Genomic DNA, 24648 nt, shown 5'->3' with positions numbered 1-24648 from the left:
AGATGAACGAACGTCTCTCCACATGCTCAGTTCTGAGAGATAAGTGGGTGTGAAAGCCGTCCTTCACCTAGCTTGTTGGGAACACAAAGTATCTTTTCAGTTGCAAACTCACCTCCATACGTATATATGGGGAGGTACAAGCTCCAACTCGGTTTTACAGTGAAAACTGCATGAACTTCAAAACGGCACTAGGAAACAGACTGAGAAACCAGAGTAAAAGTTTCTCCTGCAACCCGTTCCCTTTGTGCTAGATGAACGAACGTCTCTCCACATGATCAGTTCTGAGAAATAAGTGTGTGTGAAAGCCGTCCTTCACCTAGCTTGTTGGGAACACAAATTTTCTTTTCAGTTGCAAACTCCACTCCATACATATATATGGGTATGTACTAGCTCCAAATCGGTTTTACAGTGCAAACTGCAGGAACTTCAAACAGGCACTAGGAAACAGACTGAGAAACCAGAGTAAAATTTTCTCCTGCAACCCGTTCCTTTTGTGCTAAATGAATGAACGTCTCTCCACATGCTCAGTTCTGAGAGATAGGTGGGTGTGAAAGCCGTCCTTCACCTAGCTTGTTGGGAACACAAAGTTTCTTTTCAGTTGCAAACTCCACTCCATACGTATATACGGGAAGTTACTAGCTCCAACTCGGTTTTACAGTGAAAACTGCATGAACTTCAAAACGGCACTAGGAAACAGACTGAGAAACCAGAGTAAAAGTTTCTCCTGCAACCCGTTCCCATTGTGCTAGATGAACGAATGTCCCTCCACATGCTCAGTTCTGAGAAATAAGTGTGTGTGAAAGCCGTCCTTCACCTAGCTTGTTGGGAACACAAATTTTCTTTTCAGTTGCAAACTCCACTCCATACATATATATGGGGGGGTACTAGCTCCAACTCGGTTTTACAGTGAAAACTGCAGGAACTTCAAACCGGCACTAGGAAACAGACTGAGAAACCAGAGTAAAAGTTTCTCCTGCAACCCGTTCCTTTTGTGCTAGATGAACGAACGTCTCTCCACATGCTCAGTTCTGAGAGATAAGTGTGTGTGAAAGCCGTCCTTCAACTAGCTTGTTGGGAACACAAAGTTTCTTTTCAGTTGCAAACTCCACTCCATACATATATATGGGGAAGTACTAGCTCCAACTCGGTTTTACAGTGAAAACTGCAGGAACTTCAAACCGGCACTAGGAAACAGACTGAGAAACCAGAGTAAAAGTTTCTCCTGCAAACCGTTCCCTTTGTGCTAGATGAACGAAAGCCTCTCCACATGCTCAAATCTGAGAGATAAGTGTGTGTGAAAGGCGTCCTTCATATAGCTTGTTGGGAACACAAAGATTCTTTTTAGTTGCAAACTCCACTCCACATATATATATGGGTAGGTACTAGCTCCAAAGCGGTTTTACAGTGCAAACTGCAGGAACTTCCAACCGGCACTAGGAAACAGACTGAGAAACCAGAGTAAAAGTTTCTACTGCAACCCATTCCATTTGTGCTAGATGAACGAACGTCTCTCCACATGCTCAGTTCTGAGAGATAAGTGTGTGTGAAATCCGAACTTCACCTAGCATGTTGGGAACACACAGTTTCTTTTCAGTTGCAAACTCCACTCCATACATATATATGGGGAGGAAAGATTTCCAACTCGGTTTTACAATGAAAACTGCAGGAATTTCAAACCGGCACTAGGAAACAGACTGAGAAAGCAGAGTAAAAGTTTCTCCTGCAACCCGTTCCTTTTGTGCTAGATGAACGAACGTCTCTCGACATGCTCAGTTCTGAGAGATAAGTGTGTGTGAAAGCCGTCCTTCAACTAGCTTGTTTGGAACACAAAGTTTCTTTTCAGTTGCAAACTCCACTCGATACATATATATGGGGAAGTACTAGCTCCAACTCGTTTTTACAGTGAAAACTGCAGGAACTTCAAACCGGCACTAGGAAACAGACTGAGAAACCAGAGTAAAAGTTGCTCTTGCAACCCGTTCCCTTTGTGCTAGATGAACGAACGCCTCTCCACATGCTCAATTCTGAGAGATAAGTGTGTCTGAAAGCCGTCATTCACCTAGCTTGTTGGGAACACAAAGTTTCTTTTCAGTTGGAAACTCCAATCCATACATATATATGGGGAGGTAATAGCTCCAACTCGGTTTTACAGTGAAATCTGCAGGAACTTCAAACCGGCACTAGTAAACACACTGAGAAACCAGAGTAAAAGTTTCTCCAGCAACCCGTTCTTTGTGCTAGATGAACGAACGTCTCTCCACATGCTCAGTTCTGAGAGATAAGTGGGTGTGAAAGCCGTCCTTCACCTAGCTTGTTGGGAACACAAAGTTTCTTTTCAGTTGCAAACTCCACTCCATACGTATATATGGGGAGGTACTAGCTCCAACTCGGTTTTACAGTGAAAACTGCATGAACTTCAAAACGGCACTAGGAAACAGACTGAGAAACCAGAGTAAAAGTTTCTCCTGCAACCCGTTCCCATTGTGCTAGATGAAAGAACGTCTCTCCACATGCTCAGTTCTGAGAAATAATGTGTGTGAAAGCCGTCCTTCACCTAGCTTGTTGGGAACACAAATTTTCTTTTCAGTTGCAAACTCCACTCCATACATATATATGGGGAGGTACTAGCTCCAACTCGGTTTTACAGTGAAAACTGCAGGAACTTCAAACCGGCACTAGGAAACAGACTGAGAAACCAGAGTAAAAGTTTCTCCTGCAACCCGTTCCTTTTGTGCTAGATGAACGAACGTCTCTCCACATGCTCAGTTCTGAGAGGTAAGTGTGTGTGAAAGCCGTCCTTCAACTAGCTTGTTGGGAACACAAAGTTTCTATTCAGTTGCAAACTCCACTCCATACATATATATGGGGAAGTACTAGCTCCAACTCGGTTTTACAGTGAAAACTGCAGGAACTTCAAACCGGCACTAGGAAACAGACTGAGAAACCAGAGTAAAAGTTTCTCCTGCAACCCGTTCCCTTTGTGCTAGATGAACGAACGCCTCTCCACATGCTCATTTCTGAGAGATAAGTGTGTGTGAAAGCCGTCCTTCATATAGCTTGTTGGGATCACAAAGTTTCTTTTCAGTTGCAAACTCCACTCCATACATATATATGGGGAGGTACTAGCTCCAAATCTGTTTTACAGTGAAAACTGCAGGAACTTCAAACCGGCACTAGGAAACAGACTGAGAAACCAGAGTAAACGTTTCTCCTGCAACACGTTCCCTTTATGCTAGATGAACGAACGTCTCTCCACAGGCTTTTTCTGAGAGAAAAGTGTGTGTGAAAGCCGTCCTTCACCTAACTTGAAGGGAACACAAAGTATATTTTCAGTTGCAAACTCCACTCCATACATATATAAGGGGAGGTACTAGCTCCAACTCGGTTCTACAGTGAAAATTGCAGGAACTTCTAACCGGCACTAGGAAACAGACTGAGAAACCAGAGTAAAAATTTCTCCTGCAACCCGTTCCATTTGTTCTAGATGAACGAACGTCTCTCCACATGCTCAGTTCTGAGAAATAAGTGTGTGTGAAAGCCGAACTTCACCCAGCTTGTTGGGAACACAAAGTTTCTTTTCAGTTGCAAATTGCACTCCATACATATATATAAGGAGGTACTAGCTCCAACTCGGTTTTACAGTGCAAATGACAGGAACTTCAAACCGGCACTAGGAAACAGACTGAGAAACCAGAGTAAAAGTTTCTCCTGTAACCCGTTCCCTTTGTGCTAGATGAATGAACGTCTCTCCACATGCTCAGTTCTGAGAGATAAGTGTGTCTGAAAGCCGTCCTTCACCTAGCTTGTTGGGAACACAAAGTTTCTTTTCAGTTGCAAACTCAAATCCATATATATATATGGGTAGGTACAAGCTCCAACTCGGTTTTACAGAGAAATCTACAGGAAATTCAAACCGGCACTAGGAAGTAGACTGAGAAACCAGAGTAAAAATTTCTACTGCAATCCGTTCCATTTGTGCTAGATGAACGAAATTCTCTCCACATTCTCAGTTCTGAGAAATAAGTGTGTGTGAAAGCCATCCTTCACCTAGCTTGTTGGGAACACAAAGTTTCTTTTCAGTTGCAAACTCCACTCCATACATATATATGGGGAGGTACTAGCTCCAACTCGGTTTTACAGTGCAAACTGCAGGAACTTCAAACCGGCACTAGGAAATAGACTGAGAAACCAGGGTAAAAGTTTCTCCTGCAACCCGTTCCCTTTGTGCTAGATGAACGATCGTCTCTCCACATGCTCAGTTCTGAGAGATAAGTGTGTCTGAATGCCTTCCTTCACCTAGATTGTTGGGAACACAAAGTTTCTTTTCAGTTGCAAACTCGACTCCATACATATATATGGGGATGTACTAGCTCCAACACGGCTTTACAGTGAAAACTGCAGGAACTTCAAACCAGCACTAGGAAACAGACTGAGAAACCAGAGTAAACGTTTCTCCTGCAACCCGTTCCCTTTGTGCTAGATGAACGAACGTCTCTCCACATGCTCAGTTCTGAGAGATAAGTGGGTGTGAATGCCGTCCTTCACCTAGCTTGTTGGGAACACAAAGTTTCTTTTCAGTTGCAAACTCCACTCCATACATATATATGGGGAAGTACTAGCTCCAACTCGGTTTTGCAGTGAAAACTGCAGGAACTTCAAACCGGCACTAGGAAACAGACTGAGAAACCAGAGTAAAAGTTTCTCCTGCAACCCGTTCCCTTTGTGCTAGATGAACGAACGCCTCTCCACATGCTCATTTCTGAGAGATAAGTGTGTGTGAAAGCCGTCCTTCATATAGCTTGTTGGGATCACAAAGTTTCTTTTCAGTTGCAAACTCCACTCCATACATATATATGGGGAGGTACTAGCTCCAAGTCTGTTTTACAGTGAAAACTGCAGGAACTTCAAACCGGCACTAGGAAACAGACTGAGAAACCAGAGTAAACGTTTCTCCTGCAACACGTTCCCTTTATGCTAGATGAACGAACGTCTCTCCACAGGCTTTTTCTGAGAGAAAAGTGTGTGTGAAAGCCGTCCTTCACCTAACTTGAAGGGAACACAAAGTATATTTTCAGTTGCAAACTCCACTCCATACATATATAAGGGGAGGTACTAGCTCCAACTCGGTTCTACAGTGAAAACTGCAGGAACTTCTAACCGGCACTAGGAAACAGACTGAGAAACCAGAGTAAAAATTTCTCCTGCAACCCGTTCCATTTGTTCTAGATGAACGAACGTCTCTCCACATGCTCAGTTCTGAGAAATAAGTGTGTGTGAAAACCGAACTTCACCCAGCTTGTTGGGAACACAAAGTTTCTTTTCAGTTGCAAATTGCACTCCATACATATATATAAGGAGGTACTAGCTCCAACTCGGTTTTACAGTGCAAATGACAGGAACTTCAAACCGGCACTAGGAAACAGACTGAGAAACCAGAGTAAAAATTTCTACTGCAATCCGTTCCATTTGTGCTAGATGAACGAAAGTCTCTCCACATTCTCAGTTCTGAGAAATAAGTGTGTGTGAAAGCCATTCTTCACCTAGCTTGTTGGGAACAAAAAGTTTCTTTTCAGTTGCAAACTCCACTCCATACATATATATGGGGAGGTACTAGCTCCAACTCGGTTTTACAGTGCAAACTGCAGGAACTTCAAACCGGCACTAGGAAATAGACTGAGAAACCAGAGTAAAAGTTTCTCCTGTAACCCGTTCCCTTTGTGCTAGATGAACGAACGTCTATCCACATGCTCAGTTCTGAGAGATAAGTGTGTCTGAATGCCTTCCTTCACCTAGATTGTTGGGAACACAAAGTTTCTTTTCAGTTGCAAACTCGACTCCATACATATATATGGGGATGTACTAGCTCCAACTCGGTTTTACAGTGAAAACTGCAGGAACTTCAAACCAGCACTAGGAAACAGACTGAGAAACCAGAGTAAACGTTTCTCCTGCAACCCGTTCCCTTTGTGCTAGATGAACGAACGTCTCTCCACATGCTCAGTTCTGAGAGATAAGTGGGTGTGAATGCCGTACTTCACCTAGCTTGTTGGGAACACAAAGTTTCTTTTCAGTTGCAAACTCCACTCCATACATATATATGGGGAGGTACTAGCTCCAACTCGGTTTTACAGTGAAAACTGCAGGAACTTCAAACCGGCACTAGGAAACAGACTGAGAAAGCAGAGTAAACGTTTCTCCTGCAACACGTTCCCTTTGTGCTAGATGAACGAACGTCTCTCCACATGCTTAGTTCTGAGATAAGTCGGTGTGAAAGCCGCACTTCACCTAGCTTGTTGGGAACACAAAGTTTCTTTTCAGTTGCAATCTCCACTCCATACATATATATGGGGAGGAACTAGCTCCAACTCCGTTTGACAGTAAAAACTGCAGGAACATCAAACCGGCCCTAGGAAACAGACTGAGAAACCAGAGTAAAAATTTCTCCTGCAACCCGTTCCCTTTGTGCTAGATGAACGAACGTCTCTCCACATGCTCAGTTCTGAGAGATAAGTATGTGTGAAAGCTGTCTTTCACCTAGCTTGTTGGGAACACAAAGTTTCTTATCAGTTGCAAACTCCACTCCATACATATATATGGGGAGGTACTAGCTCCAACTCGTTTTACAGTGCAAACTGCAGGAACTTCAAACCGGCACTAGGAAACAGACTGAGAAACCAGAGTAAAAGTTTCTCCTGTAACCCGTTCCCTTTGTGCTAGATGAACGAACGTCTCTCCACATTCTCAGTTCTGAGAAATATGTGTGTGTGAAAGCCATCCTTCACTTAGCTTGTTGGGAACACAAAGTTTCTTTTCAGTTGCAAACTCCACTCCATACATATATATGGGGAGGTACTAGCTCCAAATCGGTTTTACAGTGCAAACTGCAGGAACTTCAAACCGGCACTAGGAAACAGACTGAGAAACCAGAGTAAAAGTTTCTCCTGCAACCCGTTCCCTTTGTGCTAGATGAACGAACGTCTCTCCACATGCTCAGTTCTGAGAGATAAGTGTGTCTGAATGCCTTCCTTCACCTAGATTGTTGGGAACACAAAGTTTCTTTTCAGTTGCAAACTCGACTCCATACATATATATGGGGATGTACTAGCTCCAACTCGGTTTTACAGTGAAACTGCAGGAATTTCAAACCGGCACTAGGAAACAGACTGAGAAACCAGAGTAAACGTTTCTCCTGCAAACCGTTCCCTTTGTGCTAGATGAAAGAACGTCTCTCCACATGCTCAGTTCTGAGAGATAAGTGGGTGTGAAAGCCGTCCTTCACCTAGCTTGTTGGGAACACAAAGTTTCTTTTCAGTTGCAAACTCCACTCCATACATATATATGGGGAGGTACTAGCTCCAACTCGGTTTTACAGTGCAAACTGCAGGAACTTCAAACCGGCACTAGGAAACAGACTGAGAAACCAGAGTAAACGTTTCTCCTGCAACCCGTTCCATTTGTGCTAGATGAACGAACGTCTCTCCACATGCTCAGTTCTGAGATAAGTCGGTGTGAAAGCCGCCCTTCACCTTGCTTGTTGGGAACACAAAGTTTCTTTTCAGTTGCAATCTCCACTCCATACATATATATGGGGAGGAAATAGCTCCAACTCCGTTTGACAGTGAAAACTGCAGGAACATCAAACCGGCCCTAGGAAACAGACTGAGAAACCAGAGTAAAAATTTCTCGTGCAACCCGTTCCCTTTGTGCTAGATGAACGAACGTTTCTCCACATGCTCAGTTCTGAGAGATAAGTGGGTGTGAAAGCCGTCCTTCACCTAGCTTGTTGGGAACACAAAGTATCTTTTCAGTTGCAAACTCACCTCCATACGTATATATGGGGAGGTACAAGCTCCAACTCGGTTTTACAGTGAAAACTGCATGAACTTCAAAAGGCACTAGGAAACAGACTGAGAAACCAGAGTAAAAGTTTCTCCTGCAACCCGTTCCGTTTGTGCTAGATGAACGAACGTCTCTCCACATGATCAGTTCTGAGAAATAAGTGTGTGTGAAAGCCGTCCTTCACCTAGCTTGTTGGGAACACAAATTTTCTTTTCAGTTGCAAACTCCACTCCATACATATATATGGGTATGTACTAGCTCCAAATCGGTTTTACAGTGCAAACTGCAGGAACTTCAAACCGGCACTAGGAAACAGACTGAGAAACCAGAGTAAAAGTTTCTCCAGCAACCCGTTCCTTTTGTGCTAAATGAACAAACGTCTCTACACATGCTCAGTTCTGAGAGATATGTGGGTGTGAAAGCCGTCCTTCACCTAGCTTGTTGGGAACACAAAGTTTCTTTTCAGTTGCAAACTCCACTCCATACGTATATACGGGAAGTTACTAGCTCCAACTCGGTTTTACAGTGAAAACTGCATGAACTTCAAAACGGCACTAGGAAACAGACTGAGAAACCAGAGTAAAAGTTTCTCCTGCAACCCGTTCCCATTGTGCTAGATGAACGAACGTCTCTCCACATGCTCAGTTCTGAGAAATAAGTGTGTGTGAAAGCCGTCCTTCACCTAGCTTGTTGGGAACACAAATTTTCTTTTCAGTCTCAAACTCCACTCCATACATATATATGGGGGGGTACTAGCTCCAACTCGGTTTTACAGTGAAAACTGCAGGAACTTCAAACCGGCACTAGGAAACAGACTGAGAAACCAGAGTAAAAGTTTCTCCTGCAACCCGTTCCTTTTGTGCTAGATGAACGAACGTCTCTCCACATGCTCAGTTCTGAGAGATAAGTGTGTGTGAAAGCCGTCCTTCAACTAGCTTGTTGGGAACACAAAGTTTCTTTTCAGTTGCAAACTCCACTCCATACATATATATGGGGAAGTACTAGCTCCAACTCGGTTTTACAGTGAAAACTGCAGGAACTTCAAACCGGCACTAGGAAACAGACTGAGAAACCAGAGTAAAAGTTTCTCCTGCATCCCGTTCCCTTTGTGCTAGATGAACGAACGCCTCTCCACATGCTCAATTCTGAGAGATAAGTGTGTGTGAAAGCCGTCCTTCATATAGCTTGTTGGGAACACAAAGATTCTTTTCAGTTGCAAACTCCACTCCATATATATATATGGGTAGGTACTAGCTCCAAAGCGGTTTTACAGTGCAAACTGCAGGAACTTCCAACCGGCACTAGGAAACAGACTGAGAAACCAGAGTAAAAGTTTCTACTGCAACCCATTCCATTTGTGCTAGATGAACGAACGTCTCTCCACATGCTCAGTTCTGAGAGATAAGTGTGTGTGAAATCCGAACTTCACCTAGCATGTTGGGAACACACAGTTTCTTTTCAGTTGCAAACTCCACTCCATACATATATATGGGGAGGAAAGAGCTCCAACTCGGTTTTACAATGAAAACTGCAGGAATTTCAAACCGGCACTAGTAAACACACTGAGAAACCAGAGTAAAAGTTTCTCCTGCAACCCGTTCCCTTTGTGCTAGATGAACGAACGCCACTCCACATGCTCAGTTCTGAGATATAAGTGTGTGTGAAAGCCGTCCTTCACATAGCTTGTTGGGAACACAAATTTCTTTTCAGTTGCAAACTCCACTCCATATATATGTATGGGGAGGTACTAGCTCCAACTCGGTTTTATAGTGCAAACTGCAGGAACTTCAAACCGGCACTAGGAAACAGACTGAGAAACCAGAGTAAAAGTTGCTCTTGCAACCCGTTCCCTTTGTGCTAGATGAACGAACGCCTCTCCACATGCTCAATTCTGAGAGATATGTGTGTCTGAAAGCCGTCATTCACCTAGCTTGTTGGGAACACAAAGTTTCTTTTCAGTTGCAAACTCCAATCCATACATATATATGGGGAGGTAATAGCTCCAACTCGGTTTTACAGTGAAATCTGCAGGAACTTCAAACCGGCACTAGTAAACACACTGAGAAACCAGAGTAAAAGTTTCTCCAGCAACCCGTTCTTTGTGCTAGATGAACGAACGTCTCTCCACATGCTCAGTTCTGAGAGATAAGTGGGTGTGAAAGCCGTCCTTCACCTAGCTTGTTGGGAACACAAAGTTTCTTTTCAGTTGCAAACTCCACTCCATACGTATATATGGGGAGGTACTAGCTCCAACTCGGTTTTACAGTGAAAACTGCATGAACTTCAAAACGGCACTAGGAAACAGACTGAGAAACCAGAGTAAAAGTTTCTCCTGCAACCCGTTCCCATTGTGCTAGATGAAAGAACGTCTCTCCACATGCTCAGTTCTGAGAAATAATGTGTGTGAAAGCCGTCCTTCACCTAGCTTGTTGGGAACACAAATTTTCTTTTCAGTTGCAAACTCCACTCCATACATATATATGGGGAGGTACTAGCTCCAACACGGTTTTACAGTGAAAACTGCAGGAACTTCAAACCGGCACTAGGAAACAGACTGAGAAACCAGAGTAAAAGTTTCTCCTGCAACCCGTTCCTTTTGTGCTAGATGAACGAACGTCTCTCCACATGCTCAGTTCTGAGAGATAAGTGTGTGTGAAAGCCGTCCTTCAACTAGCTTGTTGGGAACACAAAGTTTCTTTTCAGTTGCAAACTCCACTCCATACATATATATGGGGAAGTACTAGCTCCAACTCGGTTTTACAGTGAAAACTGCAGGAACTTCAAACCGGCACTAGGAAACAGACTGAGAAACCAGAGTAAAAGTTTCTCCTGCAACCCGTTCCCTTTGTGCTAGATGAACGAACGCCTCTCCACATGCTCATTTCTGAGAGATAAGTGTGTGTGAAAGCCGTCCTTCATATAGCTTGTTGGGAACACAAAGATTCTTTTCAGTTGCAAACTCCACTCCATATATATATATGGGTAGGTACTAGCACCAAAGCGGTTTTACAGTGCAAACTGCAGGAACTTCCAACCGGCACTAGGAAACAGACTGAGAAACCAGAGTAAAAGTTTCTACTGCAACCCATTCCATTTGTGCTAGATGAACGAACGTCTCTCCACATGCTCAGTTCTGAGAGATAAGTGTGTGTGAAATCCGAACTTCACCTAACATGTTGGGAACACACAGTTTCTTTTCAGTTGCAAACTCCACTCCATACATATATATGGGGAGGAACGAGCTCCAACTCGGTTTTACAATGAAAACTGCAGGAATTTCAAACCGGCACTAGTAAACACACTGAGAAACCAGAGTAAAAGTTTCTCCTGCAACCCGTTCCCTTTGTGCTAGATGAACGAACGCCACTCCACATGTTCAGTTCTGAGATATAAGTGTGTGTGAAAGCCGTCCTTCACATAGCTTGTTGGGAACACAAATTTCTTTTCAGTTGCAAAATCCACTCCATATATATGTATGGGGAGGTACTAGCTCCAACTCGGTTTTACAGTGCAAACTGCAGGAACTTCAAACCGGCACTAGGAAACAGACTGAGAAAGCAGAGTAAAAGTTTCTCCTGCAACCCGTTCCTTTTGTGCTAGATGAACGAACATCTCTCCACATGCTCAGTTCTGAGAGATAAGTGTATGTGAAAGCCGTCCTTCAAATAGCTTGTTTGGAACACAAAGTTTCTTTCCAGTTGCAAACTCCACTCGATACATATATATGGGGAAGTACTAGCTCCAACTCGGTTTTACAGTGAAAACTGCAGGAACTTCAAACCGGCACTAGTTAACAGACTGAGAAACCAGAGTAAAAGTTTCTCTTGCAACCCGTTCCCTTTGTGCTAGATGAACGAACGCCTCTCCACATGCTCAATTCTGAGTGATAAGTGTGTCTGAAAGCCGTCATTCACCTAGCTTGTTGGGAACACAAAGTTTCTTTTCAGTTGCAAACTCCAATCCATACATATATATGGGGAGGTAATAGCTCCAACTCGGTTTTACAGTGAAATCTGCAGGAACTTCAAACCGGCACTAGTAAACACACTGAGAAACCAGAGTAAAAGTTTCTCCAGCAACCCGTTCCTTTGTGCTAGATGAACGAACGTCTCTCCACATGCTCAGTTCTGAGAAATAAGTGTGGGTGAAATCCGTCCTTCAACTAGCTTGTTGGGAACACAAATTTTCTTTTCAGTTGCAAACTCCACTCCATACATATATATGGGGAGGTACTAGCTCCAACTCGGTTTTACAGTGAAAACTGCAGGAACTTCAAACCGGCACTAGGAAACAGACTGAGAAACCGGAGTAAAAGTTTCTCCTGCATCCCGTTCCTATTGTGCTAGATGAACGAACCTCTCTCCACATGCTCAGTTCTGAGAGATAAGTGTGTGTGAAAGCCGTCCTTCAACTAGCTTGTTGGGAACACAAAGTTTCTTTTCTGTTGCAAACTCCACCCCATACATATATATGGGGAAGTACTAGCACCAACTCGGTTTTACAGTGAAAACTGCAGGAACTTCAAACCGGCTCTAGGAAACAGACTGAGAAACCAGAGTAAACGTTTCTCCTGCAACCCGTTCCCTTTGTGCTATATGAACGAACGCCTCTCCACATGCTCAGTTCTGAGAGATAAGTGTGTGTGAAAGCCGTCCTTCATATAGCTTGTTGGGAACACAAAGTTTCTTTTCAGTTGCAAACTCCACTCAATATATATATATGGGTAGGTACTAGCTCCAAAGCGGTTTTACAGTGCAAACTGCAGGAACTTCAAACCAGCACTAGGAAACAGACTGAGAAACCAGAGTAAAAGTTTCTCCTGCAACCCGTTCCTTTTGTGCTAGATGAACGAACGTCTCTCCACATGCTCAGTTCTGAGATATAAGTGTGTGTGAAAGCCGTCCTTCATATAGCTTGTTGGGAACACAAATTTCTTTTCAGTTGCAAACTCCACTCCATATATATGTATGGGCAGGTACTAGCTCCAACTCGGTTTTACAGTGAAGACTGCAGGAACTTCAAAACGGCACTAGGAAACAGACTGCAAAACCAGAGTAAAAGTTTCTCCTGCAACCAGTTCCCTTTGTGCTAGATGAACGAACGTCTCTCCACATGCTCAGTTCTGAGAGATAAGTGGGTGTGAAAGCCGTCCTTCACATAGCTTGTTGGGAACACAAATTTTCTTTTCAGTTGCAATCTCCACTCCATACATATATATGGGGAGGTACTAGCTCCAACTCCGTTTGACAGTGAAAACTGCAGGAACATCAAACCGGCCCTAGGAAACAGACTGAGAAACCAGAGTAAAAATTTCTCCTGCAACCCGTTCCCTTTGTGCTAGATGAACGAACGTCTCTCCACATGCTCATTTCTGAGAGATAAGTGTGTGAGAAAACCGTCTTTCACCTAGCTTGTTGGGAACACAAAGTTTCTTATCAGTTGCAAACTCCACTCCATACATATATATGGGGAGGTACTAGCTCCAACTCGGTTTTACAGTGAAAACTGCAGGAACTTCAAACCGGCACTAGGAAACAGACTGAGAAACCAGAGTAAAAGTTTCTCCTGCAACCCGTTCCATTTGTGCTAGATGAACGAACGTCTCTCCACATGCTCAGTTCTGAGAGATACGTGGGTGTAAAGCCGTCCTTCACCTAGCTTGTTGGGAACACAATGTTTCTTTTCAGTTGCAAACTCACCTCCATAAGTATATATGGGGAGGTACTAGCTCCAACTCGGTTTTACAGTGAAAACTGCATGAACTTCAAAACGGCACTAGGAAACAGACTGAGAAACCAGAGTAAAAGTTTCACCTGCAACCCGTTCCATTTGTGCTAGATGAACGAACGTCTCTCCACATGCTCAGTTCTGAGAAATAAGTGTGTGTGAAAGCCGTCCTTCACCTATCTTGTTGGGAACACAAATAATCTTTTCAGTTGCAAACTCCACTCCATACATATATATGGGGAGGTACTAGCTCCAACTCGGTTTTACAGTGCAAACTGCAGGAACTTCAAACCGGCACTAGGAAACATACTGAGAAACCAGAGTAAAAGTTTCTCATGCAAACCGTTCCTTTTGTGCTAAATGAACGAACGTCTCTCCACATGCTCAGTTCTGAGAAATATGTGTGGGTGAAAGCCGTCCTTCACCTAGCTTGTTGGGAACACAAATTTTCTTTTCAGTTGCAAACTCCACTCCATACATATATATGGGGAGGTACTAGCTCCAACTCGGTTTTACAGTGAAAACTGCAGGAACTTCAAACCGGCACTAGGAAACAGACTGAGAAACCGGAGTAAAAGTTTCTCCTGCAACCCGTTCCTTTTGTGCTAGATGAACGAACGTCTCTCCACATGCTCAGTTCTGAGAGATAAGTGTGTGTGAAAGCCGTCCTTCAACTAGCTTGTTGGGAACACAAAGTTTCTTTTCAGTTGCAAACTCCACTCCATACATATATATGGGGAAGTACTAGCTCCAACTCGGTTTTACAGTGAAAACTGCAGGAACTTCAAACCGGCACTAGGAAACAGACTGAGAAACCAGAGTAAAAGTTTCTCCTGCAACCCGTTCCCTTTGTGCTAGATGAACGAACGCTTCTCCACATGCTCAATTCTGAGAGATAAGTGTGTCTGAAAGCCGTCATTCACCTAGCTTGTTGGGAACACAAAGTTTCTTTTCAGTTGCAAACTCCACTCCATACATATATATGGGGAGGTAATAGCTCCAACTCGGTTTTACAGTGAAATCTGCAGGAACTTAAAAACGGCACTAGTAAACACACTGAGAAACCAGAGTAAAAGTTTCTCCTGCAACCCGTTCCCTTTGTGCTAGATGAACGAACGTCTCTCCACATGCTCAGTTCTGAGATATAAGTGTGTGTGAAAGCCGTCCTTCATATAGCTTGTTGGGAACACAAATTTCTTTTCAGTTGCAAACTCCACTCCATATGTATGTATGGGGAGGTACTAGCTCCAACTCGGTTTTACAGTGAAGACTGCAGGAACTTCAAACCGGCACTAGGAACAGACTGCGAAACCAGAGTAAAAGTTTCTCCTGCAAACCGTTCCCTTTGTGCTAGATGAACGAACGTCTCTCCACATGCTCAGTTCTGAGAAATAATTTTGTGTGGAAGCCGTCCTTCACCTAGCTTGTTGGGAACACAAATTTTCTTTTCAGTGGCAAACTCCACTCCATACATATATATGTGGAGGTACTAGCTCCAACTCGGTTTTACAGTGCAAACTGCAGGAACTTCAAACCGGCACTAGGAAACAGACTGAGAAACCAGAATAAAAGTTTCTCCTGCAAACCGTTCATTTTGTGCTAGATGAACGAACGTCTCTACACATGCTCAGTTCTGAGAGATAAGTGAGTGTGAAAGCCGTCCTTCAACTAGCTTGTTGGGAACACAAAGTTTCTTTTCAGTTGCAAACTCCACTCCATACATATATATGGGTAAGTACTAGCTCCAACTCGGTTTTACAGTGAAAACTGCATGAACTTCAAACCGGCACTAGGAAACAGACTGAGAAACCAGAGTAAAAGTTTCTCCTACAACCCGTTCCCTTTGTTCTATATGAACGAACGCCTCTCCACATGCTCAGTTCTGAGAGATAAGTGTGTGTGAAAGCCGTCCTTCATATAGCTTGTTGGGAACACAAAGTTTCTTTTCAGTTGCAAACACCACTCCATATATATATATGGGTAAGTACTAGCTCCAAAGCGGTTTTACAGTGCAAACTGCAGGAACTTCCAACCGGCACTAGGAAACAGACTGAGAAACCAGAGTAAAAGTTTCTACTGCAACCCATTCCATTTGTGCTAGATGAACGAACGTCTCTCCACATGCTCAGTTCTGAGAGATAAGTGTGTGTGAAATCCGAACTTCACCTAGCATGTTGGGAACACACAGTTTCTTTTCAGTTGCAAACTCCACTCCATACATATATATGGGGAGGAAAGAGCTCCAAATCTGTTTTACACTGAAAACTGCAGGAAATTCAAACCGGCACTAGTAAACACACTGAGAAACCAGAGAAAAAGTTTATCCTGCAACCCGTTCCCTTTGTGCTAGATGAACGAACGTCTCTCCACATGCTCAGTTTTGAGATATAAGTTTGTGTGAAAACCGTCCTTCACATAGCTTGTTGGGAACAAAAATTTCTTTTCAGTTGCAAACTCCACTCCATATATATGTATGGGGAGGTACTAGCTCCAACTCGGTTTTACAGTGAAAACTGCAGGAACTTCAAACCAGCACTAGGAAACAGACTGCGAAACCAGAGTAAAAGTTTCTCCTGCAACCCGTTCTCTTTGTGCTAGATGAACGAACGTCTCTCCACATGCTCAGTTCTGAGAAATAATTTTGTGTGGAAGCCGTCCTTCACCTAGCTTGTTGGGAACACAAATTTTCTTTTCAGTGGCAAACTCCACTCCATACATATATATGGGGAGGTACTAGCTCCAACTCGGTTTTACAATGCAAACTGCAGGAACTTCAAACCGGCACTAGGAAACAGACTGAGAAACCAGAGTAAAAGTTTCTCCTGCAACCCGTTCCCTTTGTGCTAGATGAACGAACGTCTCTCCACATGCTCAGTTCTCAGAGATAAGTGTGTGTGAAAGCCGTCCTTAAACTAGCTTGTTTGGAACACAAAGTTTCTTTTCAGTTGCAAACTCCACTCCATACATATATATGGGGAAGTACTAGCTCCAACTCGGTTTTACAGTGAAAACTGCAGGAACTTCAAACCGGCACTAGGAAACAGACTGAGAAACCAGAGTAAAAGTTTCTCCTGCAACCCGTTCCCTTTGTGCTAGATGAACGAACGCTTCTCCACATGCTCAATTCTGAGAGATAAGTGTGTCTGAAAGCCGTCATTCACCTAGCTTGTTGGGAACACAAAGTTTCTTTTCAGTTGCAAACTCCACTCCATACATATGTATGGGGAGGTAATAGCTCCAACTCGGTTTTACAGTGAAATCTGCAGGAAAATAAAACCGGCACTAGTAAACACACTGAGAAACCAGAGTAAAAGTTTTTCCTGCAACCCGTTCCCTTTGAACTAGATGAACGAACGCCTCTCCACATGCTCAGTTCTGAGAGATAAGTGTGTCTGAAAGCCGTCATTCACCTAGCTTGTTGGGAACACAAAGTTTCTTTTCAGTTGCAAACTCCAAACCATACATATATATGGGGAGGTAATAGCTCCAACTCGTTTTTACAGTGAAATCTGCAGGAACTTCAAACAGGCACTAGGAAACAGACTGAGAAACCAGAGTAAACGTTTCTCCTGCAACCCATTCCCTTTGTGCTAGATGAACGTACGTCTCTCCACATGCTCAGTTCTGAGAGATAAGTGGGTGTGAAAGCCGCCCTTCAACTAGCTTGTTGGGAACACAAAGTTTCTTTTCAGTTGCAAACTCCACTCCATATATATATATGGGTAGGTACTTGCTCCAACGCTGTTTTACAGTGCAAACTGCAGGAACTTCCAACCGGCAATAGGAAACAGACTGAGAAACCAGAGTAAAAGTTTCTACTGCAACCCGTTCCATTTGTGCTAGATGAACGAACGTCTCTCCACATGCTCAGTTCTGAGAGATAAGTGTGTGTGAAAGCCGAAATTCACCTAGCATGTTGGGAACACACAGTTTCTTTTCAGTTGCAAACTCCACTCCATACATATGTATGGGGAGGTACTAGCTCCAACTCGGTTTTATAGTGAAAATTGCAGGAACTTCAAACCGGCACTAGGAAACAGACTGCGAAACCAGAGTAAAAGTTTCTCCTGCCACCCGTTCCCATTTTGCTAGATGAACGAACGTCTCTCCACATGTTCATTTCTGAGAAATAAGTGTGTGTGAAAGCCGTCCTTCAACTAGCTTGTTGGGAACACATATTTTCTTTTCAGTGGCAAACTCCACTCCATACATATATATGGGGAGGTACTAGCTAGAACTCGATTTTACAGTGCAAACTGCAGGAACTTCAAACCGGCACTAGGAAACAGACTGATAAACCAGAGTAAAAGTTTCACCTGCAACCCGTTACTTTTGTGCTAGATGAACGAACGTCTCTCCACATGCTCAGATCTGAGAGATAAGTGTGTGTGAAAGCCGTCCTTCAACTAGCTTGTTGGGAACACAAAGTTTCTTTTCAGTTGCAAACTCCACTCCATACATATATATGGGGAAGTACTAGCTCCACCTCGGTTTTACAGTGAAAACTGCAGGAACTTCAAACCGGCACTAGGAAACAGACTGAGAAACCAGAGTAAAAGTTTCTCCTGCAACCCGTTCCCTTTGTGCTAGATTAACGAACGCCTCTCCACATGCTCAGTTCTGAGAGATAATTGTGTCTGAAAGCCGTCCTTCACCTAGCTTGTTGGGAACACAAAGTTTCTTTTCAGTTGCAATCTCCACTCCATACATATATATGGGGAGGTAATTGCTCCAACACGGTTTTACAGTGAAATCTGCAGGAACTTCAAACCGGCACTAGGAAACAGACTGAGAAACCAGAGTAAACGTTTCCCCTGCAAACCGTTCCCTTTGTGCTAGATGAACGAACGTCTCTCCACATGCTCAGTTCTGAGAGATAAGTGTGTGTGAAAGCCGCCCTTCACCTAGCTTGTTGGGAACACAAAGTTTCTTTTCAGTTGCAAACTCCACTCCATACATATATATGGGGAGGTACTAGCTGCAACTCGGTTTTACAGAGCAAACTGCAGGAACTTCCAACCGGCACTATGAAACAGACTGAGAAACCAGAGTAAAAGTTTCTCCTGCAACCCGTTCCCTTTGTGCTAGATGAACGAACGCCTCTCCACATGCTCAATTCTGAGAGATAAGTGTGTCTGAAAGCCGTCATTCACCTAGCTTGTTGGGAACACAAATTTTCTTTTCAGTTGCAAACTCCAAACCATACATATATATGGGGAGGTAATAACTCCAACTCGGTTTTACAGTGAAATCTGCAGGAACTTCAAACAGGCACTAGGAAACAGACTGAGAAACCAGAGTAAATGTTTCTCCTGCAACCCGTTCCCTTTGTGCTAGATGAACGATCTTCTCTCCACATTCTCAGTTCTGAGAGATAAGTGTGTGTGAAAGCCGTTCTTCACCTAGCTTGTTGGGAACACAAAGTTTCTTTTCAGTTGCAAACTCCACTCCATAAATATATATGGGGTGGGACTAGCTCCAACTCTGTTTTACAGTGAAAACTGCAGGAACTTCAAACCGGCACTAGTAAACACACTGATAAACCAGAGTAAAAGTTTCACCTGCAACCCGTTCCTTTTGTGCTAGATGAACGAACGTCTCTCCACATGCTCAGTTCTGAGAGATAAGTGTGTATGAAAGCCGTCCTTCAACTAGCTTGTTGGGAACACAAAGTTTCTTGTCAGTTGCCAACTCCACTCCATACATATATATGGGGAAGTACTAGCTCCAACTCGGTTTTACAGTGAAAACTGCAGGAACTTCAAACCGGCACTAGGAAACAGACTGAGAAACCAGAGTAAAAGTTTCTCCTGCAACCCGTTCCCTTTGTGCTAGATTAACGAACGCCTCTCCACATGCTCAGTTCTGAGAGATAATTGTGTCTGAAAGCCGTCCTTCACCTAGCTTGTTGGGAACACAAAGTTTCTTTTCAGTTGCAATCTCCACTCCATACATATATATGGGCAGGTAATTGCTCCAACACGGTTTTACAGTGAAATCTGCAGGAACTTCAAACCGGCACTAGGAAACAGACTGAGAAACCAGAGTAAAAGTTTCTCCTGCAACGCGTTCCCTATGTGCTAGATGAACGAACTTCTCTCCACATGCTCAGGTCTGAGAGATAAGTGTGTGTGAAAGCCGTTCTTCACCTAGCTTGTTGGGAACACAAAGTTTCTTTTCAGTTGCAAACTCCACTCCATACATATATATGGGGAGGTACTAGCTCCAACTCTTTTTTACAGTGAAAACTGCAGGAACTTCAAACCGGCACTAGGAAACAGACTGAGAAACCAGAGTAAATGTTTCCCCTGCAACCCGTTCCCTTTGTGCTAGATGTACGAACGTCTCTCCACATGCTCAGTTCTGAGAGATAAGTGTGTGTGAAAGCCGCCCTTCACCAAGCTTGTTGGGAACACATAGTTTCTTTTCAGTTGCAAACTCCACTCCATACATATATATGGGGAGGTACTAGCTCCAACTCGGTTTTACAGAGCAAACTGCAGGAACTTCCAACCGGCACTATGAAACAGACTGAGAAACCAGAGTAAAAGTTTCTACTGCAACCCGTTCCATTTGTGCTAGATGAACGAACGTCTCTCCACATACTCAGTTCTGAGAGATAAGTGTGTGTGAAAGCCGAACTTCACCTAGCATGTTGGGAACACAAATTTAATTTTCAGTTTCAAACTCCACTCCATACATATATATGGGGAGGTACTAGCTCCAACTCGGCTTTACAGTGCAAATTGCAGGAACTTGAAACCGGCACTAGGAAACAGACTGAGAAACCAGAGTAAAAGTTTATCCTGCAACCCGTTCCCTTCGTGCTAGATGAACGAAACTCTCTCCAAACTTTCAGTTCTGAGAGATAATTGTGTGTGAATGCCGTACTTCACCTAGCTTGTTGGGAACACAAAGTTTCTTTTCAGTTGCAAACTCCACTCCATACATATATATGGGGAGGTATTAGCTCCAAATCGGTTTTACAGTGCAAACTACAGGAACTTCAATCCTGCACTAGGAAAGAGACTGAGAAACCAGAGTAAAAATTTCTCCTGCAACCCTTTCCCTTTGTGCTAGATGAACGAACTTCTCTCCACAGGCTTATTCTGAGAGAAAAGTGTGTGTGAAAGCCGTCCTTCACCTAACTTGATGGGAACACAAAGTTTCTTTTCAGTTGCAAACTCCACTCCATACATATATATGTGGAGGTACTTGCTCCAACACGGTTTTACAGTGAAAACTGCAGGAACTTCAACCCGGCACTAGGAAAATGACTGAGAAACCAGAGTAAAAGTTTCTCCTGCAACCCGTTCCTTTGTGCTAGATTAACAAACGTCTCTCCACATGCTCAGTTCTGAGAGATAATTGTGTGTGAAAGCCGTCCTTCACCTTGCTTGATGGGAACACAAAGTTTCTTTTCAGTTGCAAACTCCACTCCATAAATATATATGGGGTGGTACTAGCTCCAACTCTGTTTTACACTGAAAACTACAAGAACTGCAAACCGGCACTAGGAAACAGACTTATGAATCAGAGTAAATGTTTCTCCTGCAAACAGTTCCATTTGTGCTAGATGAACGAAGTCTCTCCACATGCTCAGTTTTGAGAGGTATGTGTGTATGGAAGCCGTCCTTCACCCAGCCTGTTGGGAACACAAAATTTCTTTTCAGTTGCAAACCCCAACCCATACATATATATGGGGAGGTACTAGCTCCAACTAGGATTTACAGTGCAAATTGCAGGAACTTCAAACCGGCACTAGGAAACAGACTGAGAAACCAGAGTAAAAGTTTTTCCTGCAACCCGTTCCCTTCGTGCTAGATTAACGAAACTCTCTCCACATGCTCAGTTCTGAGAGATAAGTGTGTGTGAAAGCCGTCCTTCACCTAGCTTGTTGGGAACACAAAGTTTCTTTTCAGTTGCAAACTCCACTCCATACATATATATGGGGAGGTATTAGCTCCAAATCGGTTTTACAGTGCAAACTGCAGGAACTTCAATCCGGCACTAGGAAAGAGACTGAGAAGTCAAAGTAAAAATTTCTCCTGCAAACCGTTCCCTTTGTGCTAGATGAACGAAGGTCTCTCCACTGGCTTATTCTGAGAGAAAAGTGTGTGTGAAATCCGTCCTTCACCTAACTTGATGGGAACACAAAGTTACTTTTCAGTTGCAAACTCCACTCCATACATATATATGGGGAGGTAATAGCCCCAACACGGTTTTACAGTGAAAACTGCAGGATCTTCAACCCGGCACTAGGAAACAGACTGAGAAACCAGAGTAAAAGTTTCTCCTGCAACCCGTTCCCTTTGTGCTAGATGAACAAACGTCTCTACACATGCTCAGTTCTGAGAGATAATTGTGTGTGAAAGCCGTCCTTCACCTAGCTTGTTGGGAACACAAAGTTTCTTTTCAGTTGCAAACTCCACTCCATAAATATATATTGGTTGGTACTAGCTCCAACTCTGTTTTACACTGAAAACTGCAAGAACTTCAAACCGGCACTAGGAAGCAGACTGAGGAACCAGAGTAAATGTTTCTCCTGCAACCCGTTCCCTTTGTGCTAAATGAACGAAGGTCTCTCCACTGGCTTATTCTGAGAGAAAAGTGTGTGTGAAATCCGTCCTTCACATAACTTGATGGGAACACAAAGTTTCTTTTCAGTTGCAAACTCCACTCCATACATATATATGGGGAGGTACTAGCCCCAACACGGTTTTACAGTGAAAACTGCAGGATCTTCAACCCGGCACTAGGAAACAGACTGAGAAACCAGAGTAAAAGTTTCTCCTGCAACCCGTTCCCTTTGTGCTAGATGAACAAACGTCTCTACACATGCTCAGTTCTGAGAGATAATTGTGTGTGAAAGCCGTCCTTCACCTAGCTTGTTGGGAACACAAAGTTTCTTTTCAGTTGCAAACTCCACTCCATAAATATATATTGGTTGGTACTAGCTCCAACTCTGTTTTACACTGAAAACTGCAAGAACTGCAAACCGGCACTAGGAAGCAGACTGAGGAACCAGAGTAAATGTTTCTCCTGCAACCCGTTCCCTTTGTGCTAGATGAAAGAAAGTCTCTCCACATGCTCAGTTCTGAGAGATAATTGTGTGTGAAAGCCGTTCTTCACCTAGCTTGTTGGGAACACAAAGTTTCTTTTCATTAGCAAACTCAATTCCATACATATATATGGGGAGGTACTAGCTCCAACTCGGTTTTACAGAGCAAACTGCAGGAACTTCCATCCGGCACTATGAAACAGACTGAGAAACCAGAGTAAAAGTTTCTACTGCAACCCGTTCCATTGTGCTGGATGAATGAACGTCTCTCCACATACTCAGTTCTGAGAGATAAGTGTGTGTGAAAGCCGAACTTCACCTAGCATGTTGGGAACACAAATTTAATTTTCAGTTGCAAACTCCACTCCATACATATATATGGGGAGGAAAGAGCTCCAACTCAGTTTTACAGTGAAAACTGCAGGAACTTCAAACCGGCACTAGTAAACACACTGAGAAACCAGAGTAAAAGTTTCCCCTGCAAACCAATCCCTTTGTGCTAGATGAACGAACGTCTCTCCACATGCTCAGTTCTGAGAGATAAGTGTGTGTGAAAGTCGTCCTTCACATAGCTTGTTGGGATCACAAAGTTTCTTTTCAGTTGCAAACTCCACTCCATACATATATATGGGGAGGTACTAGCTCCAAATCTGTTTTACAGTGAAAACTGCAGGATCTTCAAACCGGCACTAGGAAACAGACTGAGAGACCAGAGTAAAAGTTTCTCCTGAAACCCGTTCCCTTTGTGCTAGTTGAACGAACGTCTCTGCACATGCTCAGTTCTGAGAGAAAAGTGTGTGTGAAAGCCGTCCTTCATATAGATTGTTGGGAACACAAAGTTTCTTTTCAGTTGCAAACTCCACTCCATATATATATATGGGGAGGTACTAGCTCCAACGCGGTTTTACAGTGAAAAATGCAGGAACTTCAAACCGGCTCTAGGAAACAGACTGAGAATCCAGAGTAAACGTTTCTCCTGCAACCCGTTCCCTTTGTTCTAGATGAACGAACGTCACTCCACATGCTCAGTTCAGAGAGGTAAGTGTGTATGGAAGCCGTCCTTCACCTAGGTGTTGGGAACACAAAATTTCTTTTCAGTTGCAAACCCCAATCCATACATATATATGGGGAAGTACTAGCTCCAACTCGGATTTACAGTGCAAATTGCAGGAACTTCAAACCGGCACTAGGAAACAGACTGAGAAACCAGAGTAAAAGTTTTTTCTGCAACCCGTTCCCTTCGTGCTAGATTAACGAAACTCTCTCCACATGCTCAGTTCTGAGAGATAAGTGTGTGTGAAAGCCGTCCTTCACCTAGCTTGTTGGGAACACAAAGTTTCTTTTCAGTTGCAAACTCCACTCCATACATATATATGGGGAGGTATTAGCTCCAAATCGGTTTTACAGTGCAAACTGCAGGAACTTCAATGCGGCACTAGGAAAGAGACTGAGAAACCAGAGTAAAAATTTCTCCTGCAACCCGTTCCCTTTGTGCTAGATGAACGAAAGTCTCTCCACAGGATTATTCAGAGAGAAAAGTGTGTGTGAAAGCCGTCCTTCACCTAACTTGATGGGAACACAAAGTTTCTTTTCAGTTGCAAACTCCACTCCATACATATATATGTGGAGGTACTAGCCCCAACACGGTTTTACAGTGAAAACTTCAGGAACTTCAACCCGGCACTAGGAAACAGACTGAGAAACCAGAGTAAAAGTTTCCCCTGCAACCCGTTCCCTTTGTGCTAGATGAACAAACGTCTCTCCACATGCTCAGTTCTGAGAGATAATTGTGTGTGAAAGCCGTCCTTCACCTAGTTTGTTGGGAACACAAAGTTTCTTTTCAGTTGCAAACTCCACTCCATAAATATATATGGGGTGGTACTAGCCCCAACTCTGTTTTACACTGAAAACTGCAAGAACTTCAAACCGGCACTAGGAAACAGACCTATGAATCAGAGTAAATGTTTCTCCTGCAAACCGTTCCTTTTGTGCTAGATGAACGAAAGTCTCTCCAAATGCTC

This window comes from Camelus dromedarius, unplaced genomic scaffold (genome assembly GCF_036321535.1).
Source record: "Camelus dromedarius isolate mCamDro1 unplaced genomic scaffold, mCamDro1.pat HAP1_SCAFFOLD_180, whole genome shotgun sequence".
NCBI classification, from domain to species: domain Eukaryota; kingdom Metazoa; phylum Chordata; class Mammalia; order Artiodactyla; family Camelidae; genus Camelus; species Camelus dromedarius.
This window is presented reverse-complemented; position numbering follows the sequence as displayed.